Here is an 11,846-nt window from a genome sequence, read left to right as displayed (position 1 = left end):
ACACAGAAAACCAACCTTACTGGGTGAACCAGTTCTTAATTTGCTGAATAACACGGGTCCTTTTTCTGTGTCAAAGGTTCAAATCAGGACATAAGTCGAGGACCCAGAGTTTACGACCCCGGTTGACCTTTTAACACAAAAAAAGGACCCGTGTTTTTCAGCAAATTCCCGGGTTGAAAATGTTAACCCAGTAATTTGCTGTCCAGTGTGAAAGGGGGTCAGGCTGATCCCAGCAAAATTACCCGGCAATCTAATTGCCGGGTCATATGTCTGAAAGGGGTGTAATTGCTGATTTTTTGTGTGAAAGGATTATAATTGTCATTTCAAAGACTACACTGGATAAATGACAACTAGAAGATGATTGTTTTCTTTCATGATACATCGACCCCCATCTTTTTCTATGGCACAGTTACCTGTTTCAAGATGCTGACCTCCAACTACATTACCTGCCATTTAACTGGCCTCAGCCAGTAGATGATCAGTGATTAGCAAACTCTATCATCAATGAACCTCAATGTTACCAGTTACTTCTTTAAATTAAGAATTAACCATACAGGAGGAGCAATAACACACATCTTGTACATGAGTTTTCAATGGGTGATCCAGAAGAACATACTCGGTAAAGGGTGAACCTTGGGTGGCATTACCAATGATGGGCCACATGCTGACAGATTGGTGAAATGGGAATACTTACAGTCTAAAAGCAAATCAGAAAAATATACAAATTTTAATTATAAGAATTGTGACTGATTATTGAAATAACTAAAACTAGTTATAAAAAAATCAAGTTCTAGATTATTAAGATAATTAAATGAATTAAGAAAATAGACTCATTTATACAAAATGTATAAACATAGTATTCAGTTAGACATACCTGCAAAGGAAAACCAATGCCAGTATAAAGTAAAAAATGTACAATAAAGAAAGAGCCTTGTCCTCTATTTGAACTTCATTGATACAACGACATGATCTTACTCAAACACAAAAAAAGTCACACCTGAGTGCAAGGCACACTTTTCCCAAACTGGCATTTGTTTTACTAACGTACAGTAGCCTTAGTTTCAAAGATCAGAGCAAGTCAAGCATAAGCGTTATAGTATGTATCCCTATTAGTATCTACTGTAGCCAGGTTTGTACAGTCAATAGTTATCATGTTGAGGGCAGTACGGATGGTGTAATGGTTAGCATTACTGCCTCACAGCACTGAGGTCATGGGTTCGATTCCCACCATGTCTCTAACTGTGCGGTGTGTATATTCTCCCTGAAACTTGCGTGGGTTTCCTTCGGGTACTCCGGTTTCCTCCCACAATCCAAAAATATACTGGTAGGTTAATTGGCTCCCAACAAAAATTAACCCTAGAATGTCTGTGTGTGTGTACATGTGGTAGGGAATATAGATTGTAAGCTCCACTGGGGCAGGAACTGATCCGAATGTTCAACTATACTCTGTAAAGCGCTGCAGAATATGTATGCGCTATATAAGAAACTGTTAATAAATAATAAATAAATAAATGTTGACATGAGAATATTGGCATGCCCAAACTGTCAGCATGTGGGTGTTCTTAGTAGTCTTGTCATCATTGATCATGCCTATATGGATAAAGTATGTCATATATAATATATATAATGAACTGTTGCCAAATATTACCTGGTGGTTTACCGTCACCTTGTGTTGGTGGCTGCCGCATCTCCAGCTTCTTCTTATTGGTCTTGGTGGCTATGCACGTTAACAGTTGTGGCAGAGGCATCTGAGGATCTCTAGAAAGTACAATATCTGTAATCCTAATGCTCTCAAATGCTTAACCCTTTCCAGGCCAGATTAAGGTCTGCATGGGCCCTGAACAACAAAAGGTCCAGGCCTCCCCCCCCCCTCCCCGGATGGAGGCAGGTTCCCACCCCCACCCCCGGACTGAAGCAGGTTCCTTACCCCCCCCCCCCCCCCCGATGGAGGCAGGTCTCGTCCCCCCCTGGAAGAAGGCTGGTTCCCCCCCCCCCCCCTGATACCTGGGCAGGGCGGGGATCCAGGCAGCATGATCCGTGCAGAGCTGGGGAGGAAGCAGGGTCCCGGCGGATGGGCAGTCAGAGGCGGGGTCCTTGCAGCGGATGGGAACTAGTAGCGCTACTAGTTCCTATCTGCCGCAGGGACCCCGCGGCTGACTTCTCATCCACCTCAGGGACCCCGCCACTGATTTCACATCCGCCGCAGGGACCTCCTATCTGCCCCGTGCTGTCTGCCTGCCACCCACCCGCCGCGGCCGCCGCAGCAGTGGGGTGGCAGGTGTGGGGTTCCCGAATGTGTGGGGGCCTCGGAGGGACCGCCCATGTCACCCTGTGGGTAATCTGCCACTGCTCTAACCATTCAGACAGCACTCACACATACCTGCCTACATTCCCTATAGCAATTTGGTACTCTTCTCCTGTAGTATAGAGCACATAATCATTATTCCAAAGTAGGAATACAGGGGTTAAAAAAATAAACGCGAACACATACACATTGACCTTATATGTTAAAAGCGAACCCAATGCCTATTAGCATTCATTGCAGCCCCAACCTTATCGCCACTCCTCCAACAACAAAATTCACTGCTCGCAACAAACTTTGCTCAACCAAACAAGTTGGAAGTTTGGAACAAAATGGCCATTCTGACAAAAAAATGTATTCACCCAGTCTTTAGACAGCTTAGTCCAGTAGTCAAGGCTTATGATGCAGGATGACTTGTTGCGCCACCCTTTGCAAGTGGGGTCTCTAGGCATGTCCGGCAAATGCCTAGTTGGAAAACCACCACTAAAGGTCCACCAGAACAGCAGTTTATACCTTAAAATATGGACATCCTGGAATAAATCTAGGAATATACTGTATCTTTCCATGGCTTACAATGGATAGTCAAAGGCTGAAGTCCAGTAGAACACTGGGAAGTGAATGCTAAACTTTATTTCAGTCATAGGTTGAACAAAAATTTCTATAGGTTTACACATATAGTATTGATATTTTTGAGAACACCAATCCTGTTTTATTTTTGTATTGCACGTGGTATTATTTTTGGATTTTATTATTACCTCAATGCTTACAGTAGGAGAATCATGGAATTGCGGGAGGGACAGTTTTTCAACTGAAGAGATTAGACTAAAATACGTATGTTTTCAGTTAAGCAGCCAGTTTAAGGCTCATAAATTCCAGTACTCAGTACAGCATTTCTCCCTTTCAGTTTTCTTCATGAGACAAGAAGTTTGGATGAAGAAACCTGAAAACAGCAGCAGAAAGTGCTACAAAAAATATTTGTTTAGAAATGAAGGAATAAAATCTTTGGAACCTGAACTTGTAGCTTTCAAAGTTGATATAACATCCGCTTTTTGAAGATTGGCTTCTGGAAGAAAATAAATTATGTAAGAAACATAGCTTAACCTACTTGCTTGTATTATAGTAGGTTGGCTGATTTAGCCTATATTAAAATACTATGGTTGGCATAAATAGTCACAGGAGTCAATTTATCTTCTAATAGAAGTCTCCAGTCCTTGAGAGCGAAAATGATATCAAGTAGCTGCTGGTGATCAATGACATACTGTAGTTCTGTTCAGCATATGTCTACCAAGAATAGTAATAACAAAGATGTGTAATTTGCATAAGGCATTTGCCCTTGACTGCTCAATCTGCTGCACAAAATGGAGCTGATCAAAAACAATTTGAACTTAAACCAGACATAAGTTGCTCCATTTCTGGTGAGGACAGTCAAAGGTTGAACAATCTTAGAGAATCTTTTGATGAATATAATTATAATAATTGTACAAAAGTGAGCTGTCTGGTTACTAAGCAGAAAAGCACAAACAAAGCAGTTTATACATCTTTGAAACTTTGACATACTGTATGGCAGCGGCATAAGATAAAACAGTGCAAGATGAAATTGTCCTAGGGCCTTCCCACCCACCCATCAGAGCCGGCCCTAGCCTAAATGACGCCCTAGGCAAGATGTTGGCTGGTGCCCCCTAGCACTGCCACTAGTTCCGCCTCTGACCCTGCTCCCCTTTCCCAGCACCATCAACCCTCATCATAGCAGTCATCATTTTGGTGCTCCTACCCGCAATATTTTAAATAGAAACAGTGCACACAATCGGTGCGCAGCCCAAACAGGGGTGTGTTCTTGCTGGGTATGGGCATGGCCACACAATAGTACCTCCAATTCAAATTATGCCACACAGTAGTGCAACTTTATTCACACTATATCATGCGATGGTGTCCCTTATTCACGTTACATCACACAGTAGTACCACTTTACCTTATGTACATTACTCCACATTATTCACATTATACCCTTAGAAAAAAATCCTGAGAAAATATTGTATTTTAGGCACCTCCATGGCCACACTGCAACTCAGCACAAAGCAGTGTGTGCTTGGCAGAGGAGAAGAGCTGCAGCTGCTGCTGTCACTTAAGGGGAGGGGGCCCGGGGCCCCCACTGGGCCCTTCCATCAGACTTTGGCCTGGGTAATTTGTACTCCCAGCCCTTTTTTCTTGGCACCCCTGATAATACCACACAGTAATGCCCCTTACACATGACACACATTATTAATGTCCTTATAAACATAATGCCCCTTACACATATGCCAAGCCTTTATTAATGCCCTTCATACACATAATGACACACATAATGCCCCTTACACATATGTTGCATATTATTAATACCCTTATACACACGACACACATAATGCCTGTTACACATATGTTGCACATTATTAATGCATTTATACATGACACACATAATGCCCCTTACACATATGCCGAACACTGTTGCACAACCAACCCACTCGCAGATAGCACTCGCACAGCCACTAATACTGTGACCTCTGTCTCTGCTTGGATACAGATGTTTCCCCATACATCTTGCCTCAATAGGCCATGCAGCTCCTGGCCAGTTCTGCTAACGTTGGGTGCATTTTTTGCTGAAAATCAGTCTTATTTGCATTGTTATGTGACCAGGACACACAAGGAGCTTCCAATGATTAAAATAATATGCGGCATGCCTATATTCTGTGTGCCACTGTGGCTGTACCTGCATACGGAATGCTATGTTACAGTGATTTCCATGAATACACTATTTCATATGCAGATACAGCCTCACTCACACACAGAATATAGGCATGCTGCATATCATTTTAATCAGCAGAGCCTGCTGGTGCCCCTAGGCATTCCAAATGCCCTAGGCATTTGCCTAGCTTGCCTATGCCTAGGGCCGGCTATGCCACCCATGCCCAGTGTACAGAGGCATTATTCTTTATCATGGGCAAGAACTGCTGGAACTGGTTTGTGACTTACACAAGATCATCATTAGTGTCAGATAGTGCACAAATATTCCCCTAATTCTCCACTTCCACACTAACATCCTCAATTTATATAATGTCCTCATCATCATTATCTTTACTTGCGGAAGTGGAGGAAGGAGGTGAAAAAGGCTTCTCTATGAGGACTCACACATGTAACTAATCTGGACATCCCTGGACTCTTCTCAGGGATTTACGAACACCCAGTTTGTTCTTTAGCATCTGGGGGGTATTCAGGCTGGGATTCCACTGTCGGAACATCCCAACAGTCGGAATCCCAGGCCGTTTTCATTTTGCTTGACAGAAACTCAACAGTCGGCCGCTGATTGTCTTTTAGGGGGTTATTCTAGTTCATTCTTTCTGACAAAATCCTTCTTTAGCCCAGTACACACGCTTAGATTTTTGCCTGTTTTCGATTCGATTTTGCTTATAGAAGCAAAATCAAATCGAATCCTAATCGAAATCGAATGGTTTTTGTGTCACTTTCGATCTGCTTTCGATTCGATGCGCGCTCCCGTTTTCACCAAATCGAACACAAAAATCTTCTATGCAGCCAAGGAAATCTCAATTCGATCCAGTAAATGGAATGAGTACATTGTGCCTACATTGTGAAATCGAAATCGAATCGAATGCAAAAGTACAGATCTAATGCCAAATCTAATGGGAAGATCCAATGCCAGATCTAATAGAAAATCGAATCTAACATCAAATCTAAAGCAAATCTAAGCATGTATACAGGGCTTTAGATGGACAAAACCATGTGCACTGCGGGTGGGGCAGATGTAACTTGTGCAGAGAGAATTAGATTTGGGTGGGGTTTTTCTTCAAAGTGAGATCTATATTGCAGTGTAAAATAAAGCAGTCAGTATTTTCCCTGCACAGAAACAAAATAACTCACCCAAATCTAATTCTATCTGCACATGTTACATCTACCCCCCTGCAGTGCACATGGTTTTGTCCATCTAAGAAGGATTTTGTCAGAAAGAATGAACTAGAATAAACCCCTTAAAGACAGATCTGTTTTGTCAGAAACTGCCTTCAATGCTGTCCGAAATGGTAGCATTGAATAGGCGGTGGCCACTATTTCCACTGTCAGAAATAGTGGGCAGCGTTGATTACTCCACTCAGTGTTTTTTTCTTTCTTTGTTTTTTAGTGGGGGGGGGGGGGGGGGGGGCAGGACTGATTTGTCAGTTTTAAATGTGACACCTTACTCTTTTTTTAACATTGTAAAATATTTTGGCACCTTCCTAAACTGTATGCCCCCTGAACCGCCTTTAATAGATGTTGTAGTTCCATCATGAGATTTCTCAATATTTTCTATAATAATTTTTGGAACTTTTGAATAAAAAGTTTTTTATCTATTCTGAAGCATATCGTAAAACTACACCAAGAGGATAGCAAGTGAGATGACAAATGAGTACAATTGATAATAACTCAATATATACAGCGGTATGAAATACAGTCCAAGTTCGCGGGGGGTGCGTGATACCAGCAGCAAGTATTTACAAGGCAAAACCATGCCATGTTTATGATTGCCTATTTAAAAAAAAAAAAAGAACTTGGCCGGATTCTCGCATCCTGGCGAATTCAAACTGTATGTCTATTTTAAAAAAGTAAATAAAATATTGTTGGATACATTCTTAACCTAGTTCAATCATAAAAAATCTGTCAATTTATGAACATGTTTTTAAAAAAATATTAGCACGTTAAGTGGTTAATGGACAGTTTTCTACAAAGAGTATGTATTTGCAGAACATAGAGATTAATTTCCCAGAATCATACAACCCCTAGATCAATAACAGATCTCAAAGACCATTTATCTGCATGGGTTCTTAACCTGAAGTTTCAGAATTCATGGTTACTGGATTGGTCAGGGCTGCCAAAAGTGGCCATGGGTCTGGGTATAGGGGTCGTAGCCAAATCCAGAGGCATGGTCATGCTTCCTTATAAATTTGTTTATAGTTTAAAGGCACTTGAATCTTTGGTTCAGAATTATAAGCAGCTGTCCCTGGCTCCTTCGATGTTGGAGGTTTTAGAAAATTGGTAAAATTAAGTTTGTCCAAAGGAATTTGCATAGCTGCTAACAGTGATTGAAGAGCTTGAACTTTTTACTAGAATCCAAAACTGGCTCATTAATCTGTTTCTGAATCACTGTGTGATCATTTGGTTTGAGAAGCTTGGGGATTCTTTTGCTAAATATTACAGGATTACTCAAGTATTGATGTGGACCCCAATATGCATAGAAATAAAAACATACAAACATACAATATAGTGAGCACTTTAATTATGGAATTGCTCATCAGTATGGCAGGATGTTTTTCTAGGGAAGAACAAAAACAAGTCCATGTGAATTGCTTAGTTCATCCATACACCACTTGGATGCTCCAATACCACAGTGACAGTCCTGGGCACCTGCAGATCCCTTTGTAGAGCCTAGTAAACGACATGCACTTTTAGTCTAATCAACCAGACCTTTATATCTGGTGAATCAGACATGTCGGGCCAAATGTAATGGAGTGCAATTTTTTAGAATGTGCTATGTAACGATCCCCCCACGGAAACCGTTTTGCGAGTTCAAACATTTTTTATACTATCAAAGTAGATAAAAGGGATTTTTGAAGTGTGGGCGGGTCCGTGTGATGTCATAATGTCACGCAGTAGTCGTGCAATGCTCCTCTGAGAACATCTTCAATGGGCAGCATATCTATATGGGTCCACTTGGGACCTGCTTGGCCCTAGGCAGGCGCCAAGGTTGCATCTTGGAAAGTCCTCCTCCTGGCTCTCACTGATTCCCCAACTCCAATCTCCCTCAGCCTGTCATTAGGACTCACTACGTGCAACGACACAGTACCCGATCTGCGCATACGTAATGTCCCCTCCATCATATTTGTACACTGCCCACTGGGTTAGCATATAAAACTGAATCAGTGTCAGTGTACATTTACCCTTTAGTGTTGGTCACACATTAAGCCTTTGAGTGCCAAAACCTGTAAAAGATGAGCAAAATATCCGCTAAAAATACCAGCATTTCTCACATTTGTTATATAAATTCAAATAAAAAATGTGTAAAAAAAAATTATATTTCCTATATAAGGTAAGCATTACAGGTCATTAGGATGAATAGAAATGTTTGCTTGCCAATTTCCACAAGTATATTGACAAATTCCTTTGGCATTCAAAGGGTTAACTCACAACCAAAATAAAGTCACATTAAGCAAACATCATATTTTCACTCATGGGGCCTAATTCAGACCTGACTGCTTATTAGAGAATTGATCAATTATCAAACGTCTTCACCTGCCGACTGTACACATCGTACATGTACAAGGAGATTTAATGACAGAAAATACGTATGGATCGTAAACGCAGTTCTCTCGTAGTTTGACTTACAAGAAGTCTGCCTTTGGGGGCATTTTTTAGGAGGGTCTGCGACGTCACCAATGACCACTTCCAGCCTAAGTCACAGATTAATCGAGATGCACGAGCGTCCCACATGTAAGCGCACCCTATTCTTGGCGAATGGCACGGTTCCATCTGTATATCTGCTGCTGGCCCACCCAGCGGTGGTGATATGTATTTCATGGATATTGTATGGCAGGCATCAACGCACCCTCAGAGCGCCTGAGTGCACTACAAAAGTGGCGGTTACTGCAGCACAGTCCATTATTCAAAAGGGGAGCCACAACTACTGCCTCTCCAAACATCACTGTCCTGGACTCACTGGCAGTTGATGTGACCCCCCTCTTTGAATTTTGGACTGTGCTGGAGGCCCACCTCTGTAACTAGGGAAGTCCAGGAACAGAGCATTTTGTACCTAATGTAATGGGTCATGTTGGAGGGTAGATGATCTGTACATACAATAGTATAGAATGTATATGTTATATGTAATGTCCGTTGGTTGCTGACAATCACAGAGAATGCACACTACAGTGAAGTCATTCACTGTGTCCCCTGGCCAGGGGTGCAGTCCCACTTTTGGATCAGGATGCTTCACAGGTTGTGCAAACAGAATATTTAAGGTAAACGTTGTGGTATTGTATATATATATATATATATATATATATATATATATATATATATATATATATATATACATATATATATATATATATATATATATATATATATATATATATATATATACATATATAGGGTACTTGTGTAATATCTGGGCACCCGGTTTTTTCATTGTGTTGCATCGCATCGCATGCAATATAGTGGCATACAATTCATGCGATGCGATTTTTCATTGTAAAGACCAGATTTTTAATTGTATAGTCACCCATGGGTGATTTCATACCCCCACTATCCAACTACGAATGGAGTTGATTTTATATAGTGTGGCGAGTGCAGACAATATTTAATAACAATCGCCCTATGTGCAATATAATATGCAGAATAAAACATTCAGTATAACAAATAATAAATTATCTTTCAGTAGTTAGGTCTTTCCAATGATGTAGCGAACCCAACGCGTTTCGTCAAAAAGGTGACTTCATCAGAGGCATTGGAAGCATTGTATTTATAAGGCAGATATGTAAGATCTGCTATAGGCTGCAATATTATGACCTGCAGTCCCAAATAATGGTATCCATGACAACTTTGCAGTAAATCGCCGGTAATCAATAATTTGATTAAATAAATTGGTTGAGTATAACCCGAAAAACTCAGATTCTGGAATTAGCTGGATGGGGATTTTATTAACGCCAAATTTGGTAAACAGTCAACACAAGAATGAAAGCCCATATGGATCTTGTGAGACCAGATGTGCACTCTAGGGAATCCAAATACAGTATGTATGTATATATATATATATATATATATATATATATATATATATATACAGTAGGTTCCGATTTTTCGGGGACAAACACGCCCCTTTTTCAAGGTGCAAAAAACTTTTGCACCTTGATAAAGGGGCGTGTTTTCCCCCCGAATCTGGGCCGCAGGGCAAGCGCGTGATGGAAATCAATGACAAAATCCTACTCGCTGGCTGTTTCCTGAGTGACGCCGGCATTTGTGTGTAGTAACAGGCTGTATTCTATGAGTGTCAGGGAAAATGCAGGCATGCACAGGTGTTTGAGGGGAAGTCATGTGACATCAGCTACGGCCCCGATCAGCCTGTTTCTATCACCACCGCCAGGTAAGTTACGCATAGACAAACACATCCCCTCGGGGGGAGGTTGGCCATTCCGCGGAAAGGCATTAAGGTGTTCACTAAGCATCAAATGACCGCTGCTTAGCAAGCCAACCTGAATTAGGATTTAAGCTCAAACAATAGTGGTTTCTTATATGAGTATATGAGTTACTTTTGTCGTTAATGACAGCTACACTAGCATAGAAATTAATGTAATGTCCTGTTTTATTGTGTGGTTCTATGCACTACAACCTAAAATCAGTTGCAAGAACATTGCATTATATTTCTGGAGCGAGACTCTCGGATTATATGTATTACCCTAGCTCACCCCAGAAATTAACTATTAACTGCAGGAATTTTAAATGCAAGAATTTGTACTTTAAAAAGTTAGAATGTAACCTTGTCTCTCAGTCGCTCATGGCACTTTCTGCATTATTGGGTTAATTCAGGGCACGGCTACTGATTAGAGTAAAACAGGCGTGGCCCACACACGTTTATATACATGTTTGCCGCAGGAAATGAAGCAGTGAATACAATTCATCCACAATGTCCAATCTTCTGGTACTACTGATTGCTTTTCTTCACATTAGCGGTGAGTATCCTACACTGTCTTCTGGTGATTTGCGGGGGACACACATAGACGTTTATTATTTGCTGGGTTTCTCCATACAGTCTCCGATTTGGTGACATTGTGAATGTTCCTGCCTTGTATAGTAATCATTAGGGAAGAAATACTCAGCCTGCAAACAAACAAGACCCTTTATCAGAGAGGTGGAGGGCAGTGAGTCAGAATGTTGCCCTTTAATTGGCAGAAGGGCTAAATCTGTGACGATTCTGTAGATACAAACCAAGCACCTTAGTCCATCAATGGTCCTGCTCCACCTGGTTACTGACAGTCTAGTATAGTAACAATGTATAATCTCAGTGCACAGTCTGGAACCTGATGTCTTATCTAGAGAAGTGGGTGGACCCTCAGCAAAGGTGTCCACTGGGAGATTCCCCTGCATACCTATTGGCCAGTCCAACCCTGTGTTACATATCATACATGACATATACATTATGTTACATAGTAAACATTGCATCTGTACTGTTATTCTATATAATGGATTACATGACAGTTAGGGGGAAATTTACTAAAGGAAATTTGTAAAAAAAAAAATAGGTGTATTTGTATCCAGAAATACACTTATTTTTGACATTTACTATCCCGAAAATACGGCAATTCGTATTCGTATTGATAGCACATCAATATGACTACGAATTGCAGTATTTTCGGGATAGTAAATGTCAAAAATAAGTGTATTTCTGGATACAAATACACCTATTTTTTTTTACAAATTTCCTTTAGTAAATTTCCCCCTTAATGTCAAGGGAGGCTACAGATGTGAGGCTGCG

The sequence above is a fragment of the Crinia signifera genome, chromosome 9 (genome assembly GCF_055691185.1).
Source record: "Crinia signifera chromosome 9, ASM5569118v1, whole genome shotgun sequence".
Lineage (NCBI taxonomy): Eukaryota > Metazoa > Chordata > Amphibia > Anura > Myobatrachidae > Crinia > Crinia signifera.
This window is presented reverse-complemented; position numbering follows the sequence as displayed.